Genomic DNA, 21285 nt, shown 5'->3' with positions numbered 1-21285 from the left:
CTCAATCCACATGGCATGTCTCTCGTGCTCTGCCACAGTCAGGGACTTGCTGAAAACAGCCCTGTGCCCACTAACTGCTTTGGCATGTGGGCAGTGGGAAAACAGCCAGGCTCTGCGTTGAATTAGACCGTTGCTCTTCTCTCCTTGGAATCACCCTCCTGTCTCTGTGCCTTCACAGTAGCCTTTCTGCAGCAATGCATGAAGGATTCATCACTGCATGGTATATCCCAAGTGCAATGCCTGGTGTTCATCAAAAAAGCCAGTTTCCCTGTTCCAAAAGGCCACAGAACAAGTCAGGGCCTTGGTGCAGTCATACAGCTCAGCAGCCTGGAGCCAAAAGTGTCTGGCTGATCGCAGTGCCTATCTGCATTTGCATTTTTAAGCACCTTTCTCAGGCTTTTTTAACAGATGCGACACAGTCAGCGTTTTCCTCAGCCCCCAAAAGCCTGCAGTGCCCCTCGGCAGGCTGCTGAAACCACCCCATCCCTTCTGCTCCCTTCAGTTTCCATAGTCCACAAGAAGCTTTGAACTCTGACACCTGTAAGTACGGGCGGCTGCATCTGGACCACAAGGTCATGGCAGCCTCAGAAAGCCACAGCTCAGCTCCCAGCTCAGGTTTTGCTAGCCCTCCGAAACTACACAGCAGGAATGCATCCCATCCCAGGGGGTGACAGGTCTTCTTCTAGAGACACTTTGGTTCTTCCGACCACAGGAGCCAAGTCAATAACTCCAGTGTTGGAGGCACATCCCGAGTCTCAGGAAGACTACAGTACTGTCCTTCATCCACCTCTTGACTCCACTGCCAAGAAGAATCTTTTGCCAGTGCCTGGGGCTGCAGTGGGACTTGGGCTAAAGGAAGGCAAAGCAAGGGCCCATCTCCACTGCCAGCAGACTAACCAGTGCTGCTACTGGGAGCTCACCAGGCGCCAAGAATCCAGCCTTTTTTTTTTTTCTTTTTTTTTTTTGAGGGAGGGTGCCCACAGAGAGGGCAGCCTACAGTGAGTCACGGTGCCATAACTGGGCAGCTAAAAAACACTCTCAAATGGGCCAGCACCAGCAGGTACCACTTGACTGCAGTGTAAATATACAGTAAGAGTCTATGCTGTGTAACGATGCTGCAGCAGAGCTGAAATGCAAAGACAAGCACACACCCCAGCTGGGTCACGCTCTGTTTATAGCCAGGCTTTTCTGGACCCGAGCAAAGGTTTGTGTTCTCGGTCAGCAACCCTACAGTTTGGGAAGGACAACCTTACATTTGGCTCCATGCCCCGGCTAAACTCTGCCTCATCCATCAGCAGTTTGGCTTCTCATTCGTATGATGGGCTTGATCTTGAAACCATCTGTTTTCCCTCAGCTTGCACCCAGCTTTCACTTGGACAGCAGAGCCCTTTCCAGACACAGCCCCTGGGCATGGGGGTGGGAAAGCCACTTCACTTGCTGCTCTCTGCAGCTAAAAAACCAAGTTTGACTGCAAATGCACATCAATGAGTGTTCCTTTGCAGGTAGAGTTGAGACTGACAGGACTTGCTAGCCAGGAAGACCAGAGAAGTAGCCCTGGGACAGAGCTCAGAGGAAGCAGTTGGGGCTGGTTCAGACAGATCTTTGCAGCAGTGCAGACCTCAAACCGCTTGGAAACATTCAGCTCATGCTCACCTTGCAGTGCATGGAAAAGGTCTCCAGGAAAGGGATGCCTGGTCCAGCTTAGGACTCCGGGAAAGAAAGATGCTCTCAGCAGTGGGAAGAAACCTTCTTTAGTCTGAAAGCCTGTGATGAGTAGTTTCCTTCTTGTAATATTTGTTTTAACCTGTCAGTGTGTTTTCTGCTCCCAAACAAATGCGGTCTGGATTCTGTCACCAAGAGGCTCCGAGTGCACTGATTGTGGCTTGAGGCTTTGTTTCTTTTCCAGGGAGTGAAACCAATGTGAACTTCACTGGATTGGTCCTTCCCTCCTCTCCTTGGGATGCTTTTGCTTTATTTCAAGGCTGTTATTAACTGACAGGTTGGTGTAAACACACATTTTGAAAGGCACTAGCAGACAGAAGTGCCTCTCTGCACTGCACACGCAGCACTTGTGTGTCTCCACAGCAGGGATCACAGTGATGATTCGTCGCGTGCCCTGGTCAGCAGCCCCTGGCTCCAGCATCCAGACTGGGAGGAAGAAGCAGGGCTCTGGACTGCATCTCTCGCATGGGCTCGCCTGCAAAATGAGTGGCCTCCAGGCCTGCGAAAGGGGCCACGGGCAGCTTTGCCTTCTGTCTACCACCCTGTGGCCCCTACCTCCCCAGCCAGGTCTGGCCTCAGCGGCGGCTGCAGCACCACACCGTCACTAGAGAGGCTTCTGGCACCACGGAAAAGGCTGATCCACAGGTCCTGGGGAACACCCATGAGGAGCGACCTGGTACGCCAGGCACTGCTTGGTTAAGGGCCTTCTCCTCCAGGCTGGAGCATATTTTAAGCCCAGCTCCCAAAAGCCATGCAGCAAAACGAGGAAGAGAGAAGGAGATGTGCATGTCCAGCAGCCAGTCTCCTTGCTTCAGACCAAGCAGAGCCTCGCCAGCTGAGCTGCACAAGCCAGCTCTAAAATCCATAGAAATTAACTGCACAACCCTGTGCACTTCCAGTGCTGCAGGAGGGAAAAAAGAGCATTTCCTGCAGATGTTTTCCAATCACTGAGTCAAATCCAGACCTGGCATAAGCCGGAGCAATGGACAGAGGAGCTGTATTAGAAAGAGCCTCCCATGCTGACACCCAGTGCAGTACCTCCTGTCCAACTGGGTGTGATACTCCTTCAATCTCTCAGTAGTTATGATGCCAAGTTTGCAAGAGCAGGTGAGGTGCCACGGAGTGACAATAATGAAAACCAGCTGCCAGGGAAGCATCTGGAGACAGCAGCAAACTGTCAGGCTCAGGATAAGCAGAGTCTTCTAGAGCATGGAGACGAGATAGCTGCATCTCTGGGAGGGCCCTCCAGAGGTCATTTGGAAGGAATGGATATGCAGGAGATTTTCATATTAACCCTTTGGTTGACTTGAAATTGCACGCTTAAAATCCCAGTTGTTGCTGCCAAGCAATTCAGGAGCTCAGCTGCTAAACAGCGCTGTCCCCCAAGCCCCCTCCTCGCTGACAGACCCGCTGGGGATCGCATCCGCAGGCACGGCCGGTGCTCCGCAGGGCCCATTGCCACCCTCGAGGGACAGAGCCAGTGCCAAGGCAGAGCCTGGGGCTCAGGGCAGCTCTTTGTGCGCCGGTGCCCGCAGCAGCATCCTGGGAAAGGGCCCGTTCGGTCCCGCGCGGCCGCAGCGCTGGGACGGAGCAGAGTCCGGCCCCGGAGCGGGACGCGGGCAGGGCCGGTGCGGGCAGGGCCGGTGCGGGCAGGGCCGGCTGCTGCTGCGGGGAAGCGGCAGCGGGATCGGCTCGGGAGCGAAGGCGGAGGAGCAGCTGCGGAACCGGAGCGCAACGGCGGGCGCGGAGCCCCCGGGGCGAGGGGAGACGCTCCCCCGGCAGCTCTCGGTGCGCCCGAGCTCCCCCCGCCCCCGCCCGCTCCCCGGCCCGTTCCCCGCCGCCACCGTGAGATGGCACCCGCCTCCCGCGGCTGCTGCGGCCGGGCCGGGGGTCGGGGCAGCCGGTGCATCGCCGGCCCCGCTGTGGCACCAGCGTCCCCGGCCGAGCGCAGACCGCCCTGCCGCGGTTCGCCGGAGCTGGCACCGCTCCAGCTGCGTCTTGTGCCACAGCACCCCGGGAAATGCCGCCGGATGCACTGTCCCCACGCAGGACCCCCTAATTACCCGTCTTTATTGTTCCTCTGGTTAAAGCTAGTGGGAATTGGCGTATTCTGGCTGCTGAACCTGGTCACGATGAGGGCGACTGCACAAAACTCTGCTCAAAAGCTCCTCTCTCCTCTGCTTGAGTTACCTTTGAGGGAGCTCGTGTGAATCTCCCATAACTCAAAGAGGAAAAACAAGGCCCCAGGCATAGTCCCCTGGCAGCAGGCACTCAAGCCGTAAAACTGCATTTCTAGGAGCCAAGAAACACCTTAGGGAAACTGGGAGCATCACTGCTCCTGCTTAGTCACACATGTTGAACCCAGGTGCTTGGATGACATAAACCAGGACATCCAGACTTAAAAAAAGACTCATTCAAAATCCTGAATCTTCTATATTTTAAATTCACCTTTTGCCTCTTAACCTTTGAGTGAATTTGTTCAGTTTTCCTGGCCCTCCTGCTGGAGGAGAACTTTCCTCCTCTAGGAAACAGAGAAAAAGACTTTCTGCACCAGGTGCCTGTGGCAGCTGAGGCACTGGAAGTTTCCTGAGCAAACTGGAAAAGGTGACAACAGGACAGCCAAAAACTTGCTCAGGGAAAGGCTGGCAGAGTGCCACCAGCTGCCCAGTCGAGGGCATGTCCAGCCATCTGGCATCTCCCTCTGCATCTTCCCCTGCAGCACATCTCTGCCCCGAGCACAGCCACTGGCAACGGAGCATCCCGCAAGGGCTGACTTCAGGAGGACACGTCAGCAGCGAGCACGCAGGCTTCTCAGCTCGCAGCCCTGGCACCAGCAGCAGGCACATCAGTTTAACATCTCCAGTGCATTAGAAAAGTCAGCATAGCTCAGAGGTTTACTAAGGAAAACCTGGGGGTCGAAAAGTCTCTTCCTTGGGCCAGGTCCCATCACCGTTCCCTCCTGTAAGGCCCAGCAAAGGCAGCAGAACAGCGCTCACTGGGGCTCAGGGAGCCAGGATAAGCTCAAAGCGTGCACACACCCCCAGATCTCACACTTTGCACCCCAAACCCAGCTACAGTGCCTGGCAGGGTGACAGCCCTCTCCCCACCCTCCTCTTCTGCAGGGAGCAGGTTCCTCCACGGCACCCAAATCTGCAGATGGTGAGCAGTGTCTGGGGAAAGCCCGGGGACCTCGAGGCAGGCAGGGGAGGGTCCCGCCATGATGGCTGCAGCCAGTCTGCAGGGAGAATCCCAGCAGATGAGGATGGGAGCACACCTCCCCAGCAGGGAGCTTGGGATGCTGCAGGGCGTAAGGGCCATTGGAGGACAACATGACATAAGGGACAGGGCCCGGCAGGAATTAGCCCCTCCTCATCCATCGCCTCTAATAAGAGCAACCCTTGGTCAGCACAAATTCCTTCGTGTTCACTCACAACATCTACTTATAATATCAACAAAACCACAGGACATAACAGCTTCAGACACGCTCGAGAGCTTCCAAGAGCGTGAGACAAGAAGAGGGTTTCCACCAGCAGCAACTCCCCGGCAGAGGCAAGAGAGGTTTGTGGTTTGGGCTGCAGACAGCAGTGCAGGAGACCTGGCTCAGCCCTGACGCTGTGCTGGCCGCAGCTGCACCGCAGGGGCTGCACGGGACACGGCCCCGCCATGGGGACAAGGCTCAGGTGCCCACGGGCAGTGGCCACACTCGCTGGAAGGAAGCCAGGGTGTATTGGTAGGGCACTGCCCAGCCACAGCCACCCCCTCTGCCTGCCCAGGCAGAACAGCCCCAGCCCGGTCCTCACCCGAGCATCAGCCTCGCACTGCCTCCCTGCCTGCTCTGTTTCCACTGGATCCTGCACCAACAGCGTTTCCCCCGTCTCCCTCCTCCTCCTCACTTTTCTTCTTTGCAAATCAAATGGTAATAATTCCACTTGAAACTGGAGGTCCCTGACCAATGGCTGGGTTTAAAGCAACTCCTCTATCTGCCAGACCCTACGGAGCACCCAGATCTCTCCAAGAGTCCTACCAAAGCCAGGGCACACGAAAGCATGTTTAGTCACAGAAGTAAAAGTTTCCTTGGGATCCCTGAGCCCAGACACAACCAAGTTCCTTGAAGGCTTTAGGTCTGGCAGGACTCCTCCCTGCATTTCACATTTTTGAATCATAACATCCCATTGCTTTGATGTGTCAGTGGATTTCCAGCGTCTGTCAGAGCTGTGAGCACCCACAGAAGGGCACTGCCATTTCTCCTCTAGTTTTGCAGCAGCTGCTGCCTTTCCAGAACCAGCAGCCTGCGTCCACATCATGAAGCCCTTGAGTTCGGTCTTTTCTTGCTTCGGCTTTGCCTCTGCACAGCACTGGCAGAGCGCCGGTGGGAACAGAGACCCTTCCTTGCCGAGGGGAGAACAGCTCCAGGTGTGGCCCAGCGGCTTCTGCTTCATCCGGGCAGCCTGTGAGGTGGCACATGCTCTCAAGCTGCTGGAAACCCTATCCTCCTCTGCAGACCCCTCTCCTTGCCTCTCCGTGGTACCTGCACCCCAGAGCCAGTGGCAGTGGTCCTTGGCCAGCAGAGCGTGAACAGCCCCCGGGGCACCTCGGGGTCTCTGTCTCAGGGCAACAGGGCCGGGCTTCCCAAGAAACACACTTTTTAACCCCCAGATGCATTTGGGATCATCCAAGGGGCTGCTGTTGGCACAGAGCCGGGTGGTTTGGCAGATACAGCTACAGAAAAAGAAGGGGGAAAAAATGGTGGAAAAATGTCCCCTCCAGCCCTCCTGTTGAATTAAACCACATGTGTATTTTTAAAATACAGCGGAAAGGAACGACTCTGTTCAAAAGCAGAGTCTTATTTCAGAGATTTCAAAAATTAGTGGCTGAACGCTGAAACAATATAGCCTTTAGACGAGGGCATTTGGAAGTGATTAACGAGCCTGAACTCATGCGTTCAAAATAAAAAGTTAGTACCTCACGCTGGTAACAACTGTCAGCTACTAAAAACCCGAGGAGGGGGGAAGAAATCAAACTCAATCCTGCATAATCTAATGCTCCAAGTCAGCAGGAGGCCGCTGGCGATCCCGCCAGCCCGTGCCTTCCTCGGGCACGTCGCTTCCCAACCGTGCGCTTGTCCCCATCAGACAGACGGACACCTGCGCCCCGCTCTGACGGGAGGGCTCGGGGGGCTGCGCACCCCAGATCACACAGCCCCGTTTTGTGGCCTTTCCAGGGTGAGCAGATGGATTCTGGCAGCCACGTCCCACGGAGCTGCCGACCGACTCCTGCATCGGCCCCGGCAAACTACTGCGGGAGCAGGCGAGGGGCTGAGCCGTCAGGGTTTGCAGGGACCCACCTGCTTCTGTGTCCGGTCCTCCTGTCTCTTAAATGATAAAAAATGAAAATCTGCCCAAACCTGGCTACTCTGTGCCCTGAAGGAAGCCTCGCCAGCTACGCGCTTGGGTGGAAGCGCCGCAGGAGAGACTCACAGTCCCTTTGAACATTAAACCTGCTCTGCTTTTCAGAGACTTTTCAGCTTAGCAGCAAGAAACTCCAGTGATCCAGCACTGTGTTGGTGGTATCGAGATCAAACAGCTCAGGAAGTCTTAGTTAAGCAAAAATCACACCTCACGCTATAATGTGGAAGTTGCTTCTCACGCTCTCAAATCTGGAGCGATTAAGGAGGATGTTTGCCCTCTGTGGCAGCCAGCCCCAGCAGCGACTGCCCGCCCCAGGGCTCTGAAAGCTCCTCCTGCACCCCTACGACCAGCAACACCCCCAGCATTGCAAGAAGATGCAAAGCCCAGAGCTCTTGGCACATTTCCCCCTCTGCACAGCTGAGACTCGGTTGAACTCCGGCAGGAGCAGCACTGCAGGTGACAACGGCCCATCAGTGCCACCGCACGGAGCATCTCAGCCCGCTGGTGGTGCTGCCAGGAGGGCTGCCAGAGGATGGGGACAATGGAGACACCGTTCATCATGGGAGCACCCTCAGATACAGCCAGATCTCCACTTGCACGCCAAGCTCCAAGCTCAGGGCTGGGCTCGCAACCTGATTCGCAGCTACACGGGGATTCGGAGGGCTGCAGTCAGAGGGGACTGTTGGGGCACGTCTGTCTGTCCTCCACAGATGGGACACAGAGGCACGAGCCAGCCAGCCTTCCAGCCTCGCTATACCAACAGAGATGTCTGTGCACACCCTGGGCTGCCCACCCCATCCCAGCAGCACCCAGACCTGCAGATGATCCAGGGCAGATGGTCGGCCCTGGAGCAGGATGCCACGGCATATCCCGCCAGGCCACAGCCAGTCTGCATTTTGGGCTGGGAGCTGTACAGAAATGAACTTCCCCACGTCTCATGTCTGAGAACTTAAAGAAAAATAGATGTTTTGAATTTGCTTCAGTAAAAAGAAATGTTGGGAACATGACCAACATCTGGGAGCTTACAATGGAACCAGACTGTTCCTCCTCTGCAAGGAACAAACTCATCCCCAGTCAGGGGAGCCTGGCAGCCCCTGTCACCCACAGCCGGGCCCAGTGGGTGCACCAGGGACGGGAGCCCCGTGCTGAATGGCTGCTGTCCTCTGTCGCAGGACACAGCCCTGGGGTCTGCCTGCATCCCCTGCCATACATTTCTCTCTACCATAGTGAGGATTTGTCTGTTTCAGCAGCACCCGGAAATTCATGGCATTTTAGAAATTAGCCCAGGATTTTCCATCCTTCTCATTTCTTCTTTTTGTTCTCCAGTCTGTCTGAATCACACACTGCTTCACTGGTTTTTGCTGGGCTGGGTGACAGTCAGGAGCTGGCAACTGCACATGCTTGCTCACACACACACACTGGTAGTGCCATTAGCTGAAGAGTCCAGGATACATCTCACGTCCCTGGAGCAAACCAATCCCCACTAGCTCAGCCAGCCCCAGCTCCCTGCCCCCCTCCCCGAGAGCTTTCTCAGGGCATCTCTGGACACCGCACACAGGCAGACCCCGCTGTGCTGAGCAGCTTCTGCTGCCGTTGGACCGCAAGGAACCCCTCAAGCCGGACAGTCAGCTCCCTCCAGCCCACACTTGCAGATACAGCATCTGGTGTCCTTCCTGTCAACTGGCCAAGCTGCAGCCCCTTGCCAGCCCTGCAGCCAGGCCAGCGGGGGACCAGCCACGCAGGACACTCCTGCACACTGCAGGGGACGGGCACGACAGATCTCTGCGCTGCAGTCAGGGAAACAGCCGCCTGCAGAAGAGCAGCAGCCTTTCCAAGCTTTTAAACCAGCTGCGCTGTGCTTTTGCCCAGTGCTGCGGAGCTGCAGCACGTCTGTCTGCACGGGGCACTCCACGATTTCTGCAGTCGGGCTCCCACTGACGCTTTTGTTTTGGATATAGAAAAACACATCCCGACAGCAGCACACACTGCTCCCAGCTAAGAGCTGTTCGGGCAGCTCTTGCACACTGCAGCACACCTCTGGTTCCGCCAGCCCACGCATTGCAGTGCCAGGCTTTGGTACCAGCCAGGAGGCAGGAAAGGAGAGGTTTCCAGCAACGAGAGACAGAGCGACAGCAGCCATGCTCAGCACGCTTCATGTCCTCGCCACGGCACGGTTACCTCCCCTGCGCTCTACATCTGCCACGCGCTTTTGCCTCTCACACTTTCCTCAAAGTTTTCCACTGAAGAGTCTCATCCTCTGGGCACAGAAGTTGTCCCAGGGGAGGTTCTCAGCCCCATATCAGTTATCTTGCTGTGAGCAGGGAGAGCATCTCCATATCAGCGAGGAGATCAGTGGCAGGACCTGGACCCCATGACCGCTCTGGACAACAGAGCAGCAGCATTTCGAGGAGAGCCCCACTGTCTCTGTGGTCAGGCACACCCCTCCACCTCTCCTCAGAGATGAAGATCCACGTCCAAGCAGAGAAGTGTACAGCAGGGAACAGGAGTTGGTGCTGGCAGGAGGAGAGAGCACAGAGAGCTCTCCGAGCCAGGGGACGTGGCCCCTGTTAATCTGCTCAGGCTGAAGCATGAATAGTTTTCTTAGCCGAAAGGCATTGAATGCAATTCTGACTCCACTCGGGAGCATTCCGGAGCACAGATCATTATTATTATTATTTTCTTGTTTCTTTAATGATGTTGAACATGCTCCGAGACCCTTAATCACAGAGGAGATTACAGCAGACTCCCAGAGGGCTGATGAATGGACTGAGGAGGGCCAAGAATAGCTGTGCTGACAGCACGCCGGGCCAGGAGCAGCCTCCAGGGGAGACAAGGGATGGGGGCAGGGGGTGGCCCCTTCCCCGTGCCCCGGGCAGGAGGCTCCCAGCCGGCTCCCTCCGCACCGCCGGAAGGATGGAAGGAGCCGGGCGAGGGGGAGCCCCTCCAGTGCTGCGGGGCAGCCCGTGCTGTGACCGCAGGCTCGTCCCCGCGTGTTGAGTGCCCCGGGCTCCCCTTGCCAGGCACGGGCACCGCACAAGTGGGTGGGAGCCCCTTGCACCACTGCCCACAGCCACCCCGGGCGGGCATCCATCACTTCCACCAGCACTGGTTACTCTGGGAATGGGAAAAGTGAGAGTGGAGTGTTTTGGTCCCATGGCCGTTCCCACAGCCACAGAGGACACAGGGGGTGCCGCAGGGGCTGCCCTGCCAGCTCGGTGGAGGTGCTGGTCCACAGCAGCTCATCCGCAGCCATCACCCCCTCCAAAAGATTTCAGTGCTTTGAGCACTGTGTTGAGGACAATTTTCCTGTTTCAGAGGGTGTTGTAAAGTCAGCAACAAATCATTTCCAAAAGGATTTGCCTCTCTGGGCACACTGCAGAAGGCAGCAAGGGAACAGCTTCAGAGCCCTCCTGCTCCCCAGGCTGACCCTCACCCGCTCAGAGGCTTTCGTGGGGGAAACACAGGACTTGCTCTGTGCGGAGCGCAAGGCATTTTCCCTTGATATCAATCTCATGCTTTATCCTTTAATTTTGTCAAATAAAAAGAAATGAATATTTTAAATGAAATATGTTCCTTCATATGAAATGAGGAATTATGAATTGATAAAGATTTCCTATTATCTTATAAAATCTACCACACCAATCCTTCAGCAAGGCTGTGCCTGTAATTGCAAGCAGATGTCTTTCTCTGCTGACACATTAAATAGAAGCAGAAAGACCCGCTGCTATCTCCCATCAACAATTTGCACTAAAGCAGAGAACAGATTTTCACAGAACAGGACTGCTGGAGGAGAAGGGAGATTAAGTTCCTGCAGACCAGGCGTCTAAGCATTACAGCAAAACGAGGCAGCTCAGGAAAACAATGAACTCTAAGCAGTCCCTAATCCCAAAGTAACCAAAAGCTTTTGTGGAGGAAAATGAATTTGCTGAAACTAATACTGCCAGAGCCCAAGGAGAGCTTGGAGACCGAGGTAACGCGCCACGAAGGCAGATTACCCAGCTGACAAGTCCTCATGTTAGCTCTCCACGTGCCCTGTACATGCACCACGGGCCGTCGGATGTCTGTATCAGCACGTGGAAAAGCAGCACGACCCCGAGGATGGCGCAGCCGCTTGCCCTGTGCAGCTGCGCCCCATCCTGCCCTCGGCCGCTCGCTGGGGCCCCGAGCCGCCCAGCATGGACAAGGGGCACGCGGCCCCAGCGCACACCCTTGGCACCCTCGCTCCCCTCTGAGCCCAGGCTGCCAAACCCCAGGAGGGTCTGGCTGCTCCAAGCCTCCCCGTTAGCTCTGTTCCTGGAGAACCATCCAGCTCCCAGGCCCCGGGTGATGGAGACGCGCGGCTGGAGGCTGCCCCGTCCTGCGGCACGGCTGTCGGGCAGAGCCCGGCTGTGCTGTAGCAGCCCGGGAATTATCAATAGAAGTAGAAGTGACAGGGTGTTTAGCAAATATTAAACCCAGGAAGCTTAAAAGGTCTTCCAGGATTATTAAATAAACATTTAGGGTGAGTGAGAGGAAAGAGAATGAAATGGTGAAGAAATTGTAAACACTCTGGAGCAGGCGGTTAGGGGCTGCGCTAATCCAGCTGGGCAGCACAATGTCTGATAATTAAAGTAGTGTCACCCATAATTATGCCTTAGCTCTCTGGCAAGCCTTAACTCAAGGGGAGGGACTTTTATAAGCATTTAGCCTGATATTAACATTTTATTAAGACCATTTAACATACAACTTTAAACACGCCATGCTGGCCTGCCTGCAGCCGCAGCGTGCCGGCTCGGCAGAGCGGAGTCAACGGCAGCCCCCGCGGCCCCCGGCTCTCTCCGCCATCCTGGGCTGCGGTCACTAAACCCGCGCTTGGCCCAGCAGCCCCCGTCCCACAGCAGCCCCAGGAGGGCACGCGGATCTCCGGACAGCCGAGGAAATCCCGTCCTTCGTGGAGCAGTGGGGTGCTTGGCTCACAGTCCGGCAGCCGGGCAGCATTCCCTGTCAGCCGGCACTGCAGGCCGGGCAAGGACAGCGCAGCCACCATCACACCAGCCCTGTGGGACGGCGCGTGGCCCACGCACAGCCACACGTTAAATCACCTTGGAGCTTCCACAAACGAGCTCAGCCTTCTCCAGACCAGTTATTTACCCCTGTGGTACAATAACTGGGGAGACTGGGCTGTGATCACCCACCCTTGAGGATGACCGATTTAGAGGCATCACATTTGCATTTGCCCAAAGGGATTCCAGTTCCTTATTTGTGGGGTTTAGAGTGGTTCTGAGGGAGGCTGTGCACGTGCTCGCCAGCCTGCCAAAGACAAATGCCCTGATCTCTTAATTTCTTTTCAAGTAACAGCAGAGATACTCACTCTCCACCATCCTTCTGAGGCTATAATTTATTTATGCACAAAACTACACCTCCTAGTAAATTAATGTCTCAGCCACATTAATAACTCAAGAATTTGGAGGAAGTCAGATTGAGGTAGTGAACTGCAAAAGCAGAGGTTGCCGATAGCGCGACGTGCCCCAAGCTGAACTAAGCAAAAGAAAAAGCAGAACAGTTTTACCGATAGTATTAAGGTACCTTCACATTTAGGGTTCCTGGCAATGGCTTCGGAGCAGCACGGGGATCACCTGCTTGCCAGCAGCAACAGACCCAAACACACACACTCTCTGGTTTTACCATCTCTTTCCTATTCCTGCTTGTGAAACACCCTCTGTTGTGGCACAAAGTGCCCTTTCAGTATCTGCTCTGCAGCACATGCCCCTACCTGGAACACAGGCCGCAGTCTCAGAGCAGCCCATCCTGGCCATAAAAATGCATAAACTTGGATTTGTATGGATCAGAGCCCAGGGAAAACGTCAGCAGTTCTGTCCTCTAGAACAGAGGATGCCTGCACCAAGACGCATTCCCTGCCTCAACACAGCACTGTGCCAGGGCACAGTTACCATTCAGGAAGCAGGTCATTCACTTTTTGCCCGTGTTGCAGTGAATTATATCCTTGAACAACCCTGACATCTCTCAAACGCAGCCAGGACAGGCAAGTCAGAGCATCTTTTCCAGGCACACACTGGATCAGGGCAGAGCACACCCGCAAGCATCGCTTGTGCAACACGCCACCCACTGTATCATTAAATGCTCCTTCCTATTGCCTCAACAGACCTCCCTTCTCTAAACTGGGTCTAACGTGTGGAAGCAGTCGCACAGGGTCTCAGATAGAGCTGTTCCCTGCACCTCAAGGATGGGAGCGGAGAGCTGGATCCCAAAGCCTGCAGCACTGATGTCAGGTATGGCTCCTTCCAGCCACGTCCTGGCTTTCCTCCTCCTCCTTTCTAGAGCAATGGCTTGGCAAGCATCTCCTGTTTGTCTCAAAAGGAAAAACATTACAGACAGCAGCAAATTTCCAGGCTGTGCGTATTTCTGCAGAAAAGCGGGACTGTTTGCCGATTGCTCGCGGCGCTCGGGATCTTGGCAGGCTGTGAGCAAAGCCGCTGTGTGGCGGAGCGCAGATGCCTCCGCGCTGGTGAGCGGAGACAGATCCATCACTCTGAGGTACCGGGAGGAGCTGGGGCCAGGCCTCCCCCAGTGCTCGCGGTCCCTGGCACATCCTGCACCTGATGGAAGGGCACAGCAGACCCCGCTCCCGTCACGCAGACAGCATTCCTGTGGCAGGCTGCTGGTCCAGAGGAGGTTCCAGCCTCCACTGGGAAGGTCTTGAAACAAAGCCCTCATTTTCCAAAGGCTGGGAGGCTTCCGTGGCGCGGTGGCCACCCTGACAGGTTGATCCACACTCCCTCCCGCACCGCTCTCCGGATGCAGCTTTGCTTACAGAAGCCACGTGCTGCAGAGCCCCTGGACACTGCATGTGGGTCTGTCTGCAACATGGCTGGGAAGCCTCGCAAGAGCAGAAGAGCCGGCCAGCTCACCTGGCTCCTTTCCCAAGAGGGACATCTGAGCACAACTTGAACACCTATGGACTATCCAAAGGGAGCAGCTTGGCCAACAGGCAGCGTCGCTGCGCCCCGCACAGAGCAGCAGTCACTGTACGTGCAGCTCCATCTGCCAGCAAAAGGCAGGAGCTTGTTATTTCTGTTACTCCTGTTCCTGCTATTTTTCCTGTTATTTCTGCAGGACCTGGGTTACCTGTTTGCAGAAAAGCTGATTAAACAGGGAACTTGCACACAATGGTGGATGTCGGGCTGATGAGCCCAGATCAGCTGCTGGTGAGCCGATGAAAAGGCGACTCCAGTCCCAGGCTTATCCAGAGGATCCCCCGGTGCCCCTAGTCCCGGCTCCTGCTGTTCCCAGAAAATCTGCCCGCAGATTTACCTGCGGATGCACTCACCACAAATCCTCCACTATCCAAGAGCAACGTAGCTGCCACACAGCTGCTATCCCCAGGGTAGAGCGTTCCTCCTGGCTTCCTAGAGGGACGAGCGATGGCAAAGACACAGGCAGGGACGGCCGCTCGGGTCGGGACAGGGGCCTCTCGCCCATCTTCTGTCCCAGCCATGCAGGGATGGAGCAGAGCAAGCACAGAGCAGCACTTCCCACATGCCCTCCTGCAGCTCAGGGCTTGCTTAGCCAGAGGTGGGACCTTTGCATCCATCTATTCTTGATGGATCTTTTTTCCACAGAAGTGTCTGAAAGGAGAGGAATCATTTCTCTCCCGCTTCCTGCTCTGTTCATTGTCTCAGGACATTACAAGCTCCCTGGTCATGCTCAGTACCTCTCTCCTGGTCTGTGCTTTGCATGGTCACATGCAGAAAGACACCACTTGCTTTGCAGAGGTTTATCTCCATATTAAACATCTTCACTGCTTGTGAAAACGTTCTACAGAGCTCTCTGCCACTTCTGGGGGTCATTAGATCCTCAGTCAGGCGCGAGAAAAGAAAGTCAGCATTTTGCTGCAACACCAGCGTGTGTCCTAGCAAAGGCTGAGGATCTCCAAGAGAGATGAGAGCTTTGGTGAGAATGACGGTTAAGCTCTGTCGAGAGGGCAGCAGCTCTGCACTGGGACCAGCAGGCTGCTCCCAGAGGAGCAGGTGAGCACGGGAGTCATCTTCCCTTCCAGACACTGTCACCAGGCTGCCCGCAGCAGCTGGGCTGTGTCACCCCTTCCTCCTGCACAATATTAATGAGCTTCACATCAGACACACCAGGCTGGTATCTGCTCTTCTCCAGGAGAAGAAATCCTCCCTAATTGCTCAACTGCTCTTTCCAGCTTTGCATTTCCCAGCAGGGGTCACAGCACAACGCAGACTGCCAGCAACGTAAAAAATTAATTGAGGGATGGAAGATGACTTTTGTATAGCATGAAAGAGAACTGTATTTGTTTACAACTTAACTACAGACTGGAGGCCAGAATCTCAATTAACAGGCGGTACTCAACAGAAGGAATGCTGGAGCAAGCGAGATAAACAGTATTGGGAGGATAAATTGAGTCACAAAAGGATAATATTTTGTTTTATGCAAGATTCATACTTCAGACAAGCCCAGGCTGCTAGCAAGCTTGAGCATCCTCATCCTCCCAGATTAGCTGCTGCAACCCTCGCACAAGTCAGAAGCTGTTTTCCTTGGGGGATAACCCAGAAACACGATACCTGCACTTCTGGGAGTCCCAGTGCCCTGCAAAGTGGCCCAGCAAGTCCCAAGCATCACTAAGCCTCATTCTCAGCCTCCTTGAACACTGAAACTTGTTTCACAGTCAGGCCTTCCTCCTGCTGAGCATGGGAGCCTCAGATGAAGTGCATTTGGGCTTCAGCTGCAGATAAACAAAGAGCTGAAGCTCTTTCCTAACTTCAGGCTTTTCTCTGCACCCCCAGGAGTTCGGCAGGATCCGAGCACACACGGAGCTTTGCATATCCATAACATCCCTGACAGCGTTCACACAGACAGGGGGTACATAACATATGCGTTAAGTTCAGCTCCCATTTATTATACAGCAGAGCTTCAAAAAGCACCAGGTACCTCCAAAACGATAAAATCAGAGTATCGCATCCCACAGGCAGCACATTCCCATCTCTCAGAACATCCTGAAGCTCCCAGTGAGGCAAAATTAGAGGTCGCCTTCCAGCAAAACAAGGCTGTCTTACCTTAGATTGAGCATTTACACAAATGCTTGTAACTTAAACTAGAACTCATTGTAATGATCAGCATTTGAACAATTTATAATGTAAAACATACCCATGAACGGCACAAATACCAGTCTTCCTGCTCCCGGGGAATGCTGAGTCAGCAGACCCTCAATTTCAGATTTAAGCCGCCTCTCACACTTTCATATTTCAGCAAAGGTCTGTTTGCTCCTCATGTAGCCCTGCACAGGTATGGCTCCAGTCTCCCAGGTGCCTTCCCCAGAGCTTGCACATTCCAAGTTTGAGTAGACTTTTCTTGCCAGAGAGCAAACCCCCCAACAGAACAGCGAGTGCACCCACCTGCAACAGTTGCCTGTGAGACTCACTTTTTACATGACCTAAAAGTACTTTGAGAATTGCCAGTTCCCTTTTCTGGGCAGATGCTACCAGAAGCTAGTAAAGGAACCAAGTTTGTAACTTTTCAGTAAACACAGTGACTAGATCCCTGCATCTCTTCAGACTGACCTGACACTCATGCCTTGGTTAGTAACTACAGAAGACCCCACAGTACAATGCCGGCAGCAGGAAAGCACAAAGCAAAGAGCCACCCTTCACCCCAACACCGAACTGCCCCAGACCTCAACTTTGAACTGGGAAAAGGAGCAGACCCCAAGCAGCAGACCCACAGCACTGACCTTACGCGCTCTCATGGTAGCAACGTTTCTGCAGCTGATACCTTTGGCTGAAAGCACTGTAGAAAGAGAGATTGATGGTTCTCCCAACCTCCCACACACACCTGGGACCCACCAGGACTGCAACGCCTTTATACCACTTGGCTGTTCCTCACCTGATGGGTGGGTGAATTACAGTGATCAAAATAACCTGAGCGCCGAAGCCGGGACTGGCTGCTGGAGGGGGCTGGAGTTTTCTGGGAAGTGTGCCTGCTCTCCTTGCAACCAGCTGCAGCAATGGCAAACCTTCTCCAGGAGGTCACAGGAAGGCGATTTCTGCAGGCAGTACTGTTTGTACAGGGGCTTCACTGCTTTCCTTTCTTTGCATCCGTGTAAGCTAAAATGAGCTTCAGTTAGTTGGGATGCTTAGTGGGGATGAACTATGCAGATAAAAGACTGTAATCAGCAGTAGTAATTTGACAGTAGACTTTTCTGTCTCCAACACTGTGGATCTAAGATTTAAACTTTTACATCATCCCTTGCCAGGCAGCAGTGGTGAGATGCAGTGTCTCACAAGGAGACCGTGCACTGGGGCCCTGGGATGTCAGCACCACACGGAATGAGTAATGCAATTGATACGGAAAAGGCAATAATAAAAACAACTTTCAAAGAAAAAAGGCATTTTATTGAGGGGTTTCTTGTTCCAATCATAGAAGAGCAAAAACAGAAGCCATAATGTGTTTATATCAACCACAAGTTTAAAGCAAAGTAAAACAATCAAGTACAGATTTCTTCACCAAAAGACACTGTGAGAGAAGTGAGCAGCGCTCTGCCGTACGGCCGCTGCGCTCGGGCAGGAGGTTCCCGCAGGCAGCGGTGCCGTCCCGCTCTGCTCATGGGCTCCTGCCCGCGCTGAGACGCTCACACGACATCGGCGCCCCTTCCCAGGGCCTGGGCCCCTCTGCGTGCTCCATCATGGTTCTATTTTCGGGTATTTGCCCTTCAAGAAATAGGTATCTTGAGCTGTTCTCACGTCTCCAAGGTAAACGAGGTAAGCGAAGCCCTTAAATCAGAGCAGAGCTCTGCCAAGCACAGAACAGCCTCTCCACCCCTTTTATTCCCAGTATCCACCAGTGCATTGGTACGGACTGGATGTATTGGGGGCAGCAGAGCTGTTCCCAGCCCCACACAAGCCTGTTCCCTCACTGCCTCCAGCCCCTGCCTGCCTCTGTTCATCACCGCATGTCGGTCCTGCTTGGCAGTGCCTTCCCAGGAGCCCGGGAGCCAAGTGCTTTCCCAAAAAGTAAAGCAAAACGACGAGCCCCAAAGCATTTAGGAGCACAGCTGAGCTTTACTGGCTACCCAGGCTGCCCACGTTGTTTCAGGAAGGCAGTCTGTGCTGCTCCATCCTACCTAAGCTGTACATGGCATGGACCCCCGGCGAGAGCAGGAACCTGCTTCCCCTTGACCTGCCCGCAGCAGCCCGAGTCTCAGGGCACTGCTCAGCAGCCCCAGGCCTTCCCCACCAGCCCACCCAAGCACCTTCCCCCCTCCTTGGCTGCCCCACTGAAACAACCTGGCATGCCAGGCACAGCCAGAGAAGCGAAGCCACTGCAGCCCCACACCACGATCCCCTGCTCTGCACATGCCAACTCCCCACACGATAACACAGTCCTCAGCTGTGGGGTCCCCTTGATCTTGGCCCTGCACAAACCACCCCGTGCAGCTTTCACATCCCCAAACGTCTTCGGAAACCTGACGAGCAGCGGGCAGCACTGCCAAAGTCTCCCAGTCTGGGCTCCCGCAGGAAGGATGGATCACTGGGGAGTGTGAGACTTGGCCTGTGAAAAGCATCTTCCCTTCCCTATGTCCAGAAAGATACAGCTGTGTGGACATCCCAGCGTAGGGCAGGACGCTGCTTTGGGCTCAGGGCGGTGAGAGGCTCAGGCAGCGTCGCCCATGGTGTGCGGACACGGAGGGTACCCACAGGCACTGACCATCACCACGGCGTCCATGGGCTCTTGCAAACTCAGTAACAGCCAGATTGTGCCTCAACATCTTACTATTGAAAAGCTGTGGCAGTCTTCCTTCAATAAACCGCAACTTTAGCACGGGCAGAGCAAAGCCCCGACACTTTTCACCGACACAAAGTTAAAGAGAACAGGACAGCAACGAGAAAGGCTGAACGGCCACAGGTTTCCTTGTGTAAATCATGTTATACTGAAAAGGCAACCGAGCCGAATGCAAGAGCAGAACACACCAAAAACCTCGTGTGGGGAGTGCTCTGAACAGGACCAACAGTCTCGATCTCACCATCTGTGTGACAAATAACACGAGCCGTGCCCGGAGCGTTGCTGCTGCGAGCCGCAGACGGCCGCCTGCGCTCCGGCTCACTCCAGCACACCCCAACCCAGTCACTGCAGAGACCCTCGAAAGCACCACGGCAGGTTAGAAAATAACATCTCTTTATAAAAAGGAGGAGTTGGGGAATCATGTAATCGACTAATTCAGCAATTTCAATTAAGTGAATATTGATACACGGAAGAAAGAAAAAGCATTAAAAAAAAGGAACCGATATTAGACTGGAAAATAAATGTCAGTCACAACATCAACAACTGCTAAAATAATGTAACCTGAACATACTGCTGAAATTTGTTGTTTAAAAACAAGAGCACTAAACATTTTTGCAGCGTCTGAACTTTTACACACATCAGAGAAGTGGAAGCTGACATCGATTCTGCAGTCAAGCTTGTCACTGCGGGCATGAGCTGAACCCACTGGTGCCAGGGGGTCTGCGGTGCCTTTGGGGGTGCAGACTAAGGCGCGTTGTGGCCATGGAGGGAGCTCAGGGGGTCCACAGCCCCGAGCTGAGGTGGGCTCCTGCCCATCCATCCCAGCGTGCCAGTGTGCATCACTGGGCAGACATCCATGTGTTATCTGTCGCGCTCAACGTATCAACAGCTATTGCCTAATTAATGTTTCCTAAAGGAGACAGAGATGTATTCTGAGGAGTGTGAAACTTGCTGGGCATTTTCTCTTAAAGACTCTTCTCTTGGAAATGGATCTGCTTCTGCTTTGCCAGTGAGCGGTCACCGAAACGCGCAGTGCACATTGGTGCCTCTGCAGAGGGAGCGTTCCCCAGGGCCAGCAGTGCACGCTGCAAACACCGGACTCACTTTCCTCCAAGCCCATCAGCATATGCAGGGTTTTGGGATTTTGGTACCTCTCTCCTACTGACTCCACATTCACCCTTCCACGACGTGGCAATTTTGCACTATGACTCAGCAAACCCTGTCATTGCAACCCCGCTCCCCCCAAAGTGAGAGGACAAGATAAAAGCTCCTATTTCCAGACATTTAGCACGTGCTTCCATGCCACATTTCTTTTCTAGATTAAGAGCTGCATTAGCCTTCATACTGCTAATAGTTATATCTGTCAGCCTTTGACAGGTGTAAGAATACTCAGAGAAATAAAGATCCCATGTTGGCCACAGTAACGAAAAGCCTCGTCTTTTCTTCGCTGCCTGGAGAAGGCTGTTCTTTACAGTGCCGATTTTCACTGGTCTTTTACATTTTCTCTTTCTCAACACTTCCAAACAGAAACAGAGTCCCCTCTCATTTGCCATATTTTTCTAAATTAACTATATAAAATTACATTAAACCAAAATGTAAAGATACCTGAACTGCTTACAACATGATGTTACATCAAACGCATTTTTTAGTGCTGTTAGTTTTATCAAAAGCCTCCGCATACGGAGAGAGCACGAGGGAAGCGGAGTGGCAACTGGATTCCCGCAGGAACGGCAGCTCACAGAGCACTTTGGCAAGAGAATGGTAAAATTACTTTCCAGGTACATGGAAATGTCCAAAATACTATGTCTGAAACTCAACATGCCAATCTGCTCAGGAGCTCTGATCAGCTTTGCAAGGACAAACATACAGGGTCAGAGGGGTGTTTGAAGTAACTGGTAGAGCAACTAGTAACATACAATTATATTATGCTTTAAGTAGGTAATTACAGTGATAATTTGTTCTTCCCACAGGTAGCTCCAAGGCATGGGGGTTCTTCAGCCCCGGGATGCAGTCTGAAGGATTGCACAGTCCTTACACGACGTCTGCCACACGCCCCGGTGCAGGGCCGTCGCTCCCGGCGGCACCGTGCCGTGCGCTGGATGAGCCCCTCAGGCAAGGGGCTCCCGGGCTGAGCCCCCACAGCAGGGGCTCCTGGGCAGGGAGAAAACCCCAGCCCAATTAAAGGTTTGAGCATCTTTCTCATGCAAAACCAATTCCTCTTCCACGTTGCTGCCCAGCTGTGGAAGGAAAGCCAGTGGGGTGGAGGGTCCCTGTCCCAATCCCTGTGGGGCTTCACCGGGTGCCATCACTGTGGGTGCTCCAAGGTAACCCGCCCGTCAGCTCAACGTGCCCCGGC

This window comes from Tauraco erythrolophus, chromosome 29 (assembly GCF_009769465.1).
Source record: "Tauraco erythrolophus isolate bTauEry1 chromosome 29, bTauEry1.pri, whole genome shotgun sequence".
NCBI lineage: Eukaryota > Metazoa > Chordata > Aves > Musophagiformes > Musophagidae > Tauraco > Tauraco erythrolophus.
This window is presented reverse-complemented; position numbering follows the sequence as displayed.